At 36.9% G+C, this 4,718-nt stretch overlaps 1 long non-coding RNA gene across 1 annotated transcript; it reads left to right on the forward strand.

Annotated features, from left to right (window-relative positions):
* Nucleotides 1-1,702: 1,702 nt before the first annotated feature.
* On the forward strand, nt 1,703-4,103 carry LOC140824594 (uncharacterized). Its single transcript, XR_012116385.1, has 2 exons — nt 1,703-1,841; nt 3,911-4,103. It is a non-coding gene; the product is annotated as an uncharacterized lncRNA (long non-coding RNA).
* The last annotated feature ends 615 nt before the right edge of the window (nt 4,104-4,718 follow it).

Here is a 4,718-nt window from a genome sequence, read left to right on the forward strand (position 1 = left end):
ATTATCTTTGTTTTTAGCCATAGCTTGGATCTCCTCTCTTCTCGCTTTTCTTAGTCTTCGTGCAGTTCTTTCGATCTCCGGATCAAAGATAAGCAAGGCAGAGCTTTGAGATCTTCGCATGCACTGTGAAACAGAGAAAATGAACAATTAAATTATAATTATAATATAATAAACAAAATAACTTTAAATAAAATCTAGACTAATTGGTAACAATACTAATATAAATTTAAATTTTGACACTCTCCAACAACGGCGCCAAAAACTTATTGCGTGTTTTCCGCTCGCAAGAGCACAGTTGTCAAGTTTTAATATATAGAATGTAAAGTATCGTTCCCACGAGTAGTGTGTATGTAAAATATATCAATGTTTGTAATATAAATAATCACACTTTATCTAGAAAAATCAATAAAAGGTTCGATCTGCCAAAAATGAATTAATTGTAAAATAAATATTATTCTTATCACCGAGTTGAGAAAATATCAATGAAAGAAAATATCTTCAGAAATGATTTCACTAAGTTTCTACGATAACTATTCCGGGTTGAATTTATATTCATGAATTCCAATTATTTAATGGCCAAGTACACTTAATTATTTTATTCCCCATTTCCCAAGTGACGAATAAGTTGTATCATTCAAACTTCGATCCAAACATTCCTAATAAGAATGTAGGTTTAAATGATAAATGCAAACGATGTTCTTATTTGGGCCTCGCTAAAGTTATACGCATTCCGAACGATATAAACATCCAACGACGTGTCTCTAATGATCTAGAATCCTAGTCCCTCTTCCGAGTTGTAGAATCAATCAGACAACTAAAAATTTATGGCCAGTAAATTGCAGTCGAATAAAAACAAAGAAACACAATTAAACCAAAATAGAATTTAATAATATAAACAACCACGTCAAATCATCGTAATCACAAAACTACGTCATCCTCTAGAATGGAAAATTAGTTCATAACAAAATCTAAACAAAAACAAGACATGTTCTGTGAGGCCCGGGGCAGAAGAGGGAGGGGGGTGATCGCCGGTGCCATCAGTTGCACGGACAATGAGCGGCTCCTGGCAGGCTTCTAGGTGGAGGGAACATATAACGTCCCGATAATTTGAAGGTTCACGTAAACCACATGCATGCAAGTTATTAAATTTCTTTGGTATTTTATTTAATTCTTTTAATGCATAAAATGCATGTTTATTTTATTAAATTGTGTTTAATTATTTTTATGCATTTTATCATAATTCATGATATAATTTATTTTACGAAATTTTAAAGGTTTATGTATTATAGATTTTTAAGTTGCATTTCGCGCTAGAACGAAGAACGGAGGTCGGGAATTATCAAAAAAATTATTTTATTATACGATTAATTTTTATTAATTAATATAAGATGTTTTAAAGGTATTTTCAAAGAATTGGGATTTATTGGGTGTTTTTATCCGCATGATTTTAATTTTTAACGGTGAGCAAAATTTATTGAATCGAGGGACTTTTTGAGTGTTCGGCTAATATTTTCAAAAACTTTCCAACACGAAATATTTTTCGAGAATGTGTTTGGATTAAATGGGCTTACTTTTAAGCTTATTGGGCTTTAACTCTTTTAATTATTTTTAATTTAAAATAAAGACTCATTAACCTAATTATTAACTATTTAAATAATACACATTTGACCCTACAACCATTATCACCCATCTCAACAACCGACACCCCCATTCAGCATTCCTTATCCTCACTTTCAGAAATGTTTCCCCTCGTTTTCATCATTTCCAGCTGAAGGTTCCATCGATTACTTCTTGTGTTTGCAAAAGAAATCCTTCCGGCGCTCGTTCTTCGATCTCCTCGCGTCTAATACATCAAGACACGCATTGTATCATTATTTCTGCATCATTTACGCCATAATATATGCTGATATGTGTGCCATTCATGTTTTTTTTTCAGTTCATGCATCGTTTTTACGGGTATGTTTCGGTTGAGCATGAAACTTACATTTGATTTGCATCCAACTCACTTTTCTTGCATCATTGTGTAAAGGGGCTGCCGATCTTCATGCTAGGAGTCTTTCACGTTGAGAAAAATGATATTAAGATGCTAGATTCAAGGTTTGGTCGGCAACTTTGAGGGGTCGATCGGTGTTGGTTGTAGGGTGGCTCGGTATGGCAAGATCTAATGTTTTGGGGTGTGCTGCGATGCACGGCTCGATTCCAGCCAAGGAGCTGACCCCCTTGGGTCATGACGGGGCTGAGAGAGGGCCATGAGCAGCTGGTCAAGGTCTGGGAGTCGGTCGAAGAGATAGGTGGAGTTGTGACTCGGTGGTCTCGTGCGGAGCGCCTCCGTGAGGATCGCACTTGACTGGGGTTTGAGGGGGGCAGTAAGGTCAGCTAGGTTTGGTCAAGGAGAGTCTCTTGGGTTAGAACTTGGTCTCAGTATGGTTAAGTAGGCGCTGGTCCCCTTGGTCTGGAGCTAGGATTCATAATTTGCAAAGTTTAGTGAATTAGTGTAGAAGATGTCTTGCACAGAATTTCCAGCAGCCTAAGAGGCCTGATCGAGAGCTTAAAGGGGCTGGTATTTAAGGTTTTAAGGCTGTTAATATGTTTATAAGGTGTGGAAAAAGGTTGGGAGAAATTTGGTTAAGTTTCGAGTCAATTCGGGTTAAAACCAGGACCCCGTTCCAAGTTTTAAAATAATTCGGTTAAGTTATGAAATGAGCTCGAGTTTATGTTTAGGAATGCTTAGAAATATGTTTTGGGACATTTTTAGGAGTTTGGTAAGCTTCGGATCAAAATAATGAGTTTTGGATTTATTCGGGATTTAGTCGCCGCACGAAACGTTAATTAAAGAATTAATTGAAACGCCTAAATTTAAGTTTAATAAAATTATGGGAAATTATATTTAAGCTCAGATAATTATTAGAAGTCTAAGTTTTTAATTTGAGAATTTTATGTTACAGTTTGTTTTAATTCGGGATTAAAACGCGTTAATATGTTATCGTTAAAGATTAATTTAAAAGTCCTCGATTTATACCAAATAAAAATATCTGAAAGTTCTTGTAAGCTTAAATAATTATTTGGGACGTGTTAGAGTCAATAGAATTAAGAAAATGTCAAAGAATTGAAATTTTACGTCTATGGGCAAAATGGTAATTTTTGGGTTTCCAGGGGCAAAATTGTCATTTTGCACTTGGGGTGAGATGGTCCTGGCAGCGCCCTGAGCAAAAATTCATGATATTTTAAATGTTCAAGAAACATGATCCCAATTTTTAAGATTTTATGAAAATATACGTTGCATGCTTGGTTTAAAGGAAAAATTACGCATATGCATGTTTTTATTAAGTGGTGAATATGATGATGTTTTTGAAGGATGGGAATTGATTGTGACTGACGATGTATATGTATACGATGATATGATTGGAGATATCATGAGGGAAAAGGCCCCAGAGGGAGCCCGACGATCGTATTTCCATTGACATGATATGATGAGCTGAGGCCCGGGCTCAGTGGACGGGTAATGTTGTCGCTGATGTCCCTCGCCGCTGGGTACCACGGTTACATGTAGATGGATCCATCGATAGAGCTGATACGATAGAGCTGATACGAAAGTCACAACTAATGAACTGAATTCAATTAAAAAGAACACGTATACGTATATGATGACATGAGATGATATGTTTTGAGACGATATGATTTTACACGACGCGTTTACGTATATGATGACATGAGATGACATGCTTTGACATGATGAGCTGTTTTGACACGTATATGATGATTTGACACGACATGATTTTAAACGACACGTTTACATTATGCTTTTAAGTTCATGAAAGATATGTTGAGTATGATATTTTTCACTATTGTGTGCTATGTATATGTACTTGTTATTAACGGTGCAGGTGTGTTGAGTCTTTAGACTCACTAGGCGTGTGTGATGCAGGTGAGCTTAATGATGAGGAGACTGGAGGTGCCGAACTCTGAGTAGGCAGACCTGGTGCGATGACATGACCCGAGGACCACATGTTTTCCGCATTACGATTTATGAGATTGAGAGGAGATAATATTTTCATACGTCGATGATTTTAAGATTTATACTCGTTTATGTTTACGCATGATTTTGGGACGAGTATGGTTAATTTAAATTGTACTATTTTTACTGTCAAATATTTAAGATCATTTTTAAATGTTATATTTTCTGTATAGCGCATTAATGCGAAACGTTTAAATACTATTTCGAAAATGCAAGTTCTAGAAAAAAAAAATATTCCGCATTTTTTAAAAATTAGTAGACGTTTCAGAACATGAATAAACCGACCAACTCGGGAATGAGAGAGATTCCAAGACGGTTCAATGTAATGAACTGTGCAGTTGAAGAGGGCTTAAAAAGATTTGATTGGTACTACTCATATCACGAAGGTGCATCTTCTTTTCGGTAGCTCATCACATAAGAACTCCAAAGTTAAGCGTGCTTGACTTGGGGCAATTTTGGGATGGGTGACCTCCTGGGAAGTTTCCCAGGGTGCGTGTGAGTGAGGACATAAGCACGCTGGAAAGACTCGTCTTGATACAGTGAGGATAGTCGTCAAATCTGGGGCGTTACAAGTGGTATCAGAGCCGACCTCTCTTAGTACGGTGTGGCGAAGAGGGCGGGGGTGATCGCCGGTGCCATCAGTTGCACGGACAATGAGCGGCTCCTGACAGGCTTCTAGGTGGAGGGAACATGAATAAACCGA

Source organism: Primulina eburnea, chromosome 2, assembly GCF_022965805.1.
Source record: "Primulina eburnea isolate SZY01 chromosome 2, ASM2296580v1, whole genome shotgun sequence".
NCBI classification, from domain to species: domain Eukaryota; kingdom Viridiplantae; phylum Streptophyta; class Magnoliopsida; order Lamiales; family Gesneriaceae; genus Primulina; species Primulina eburnea.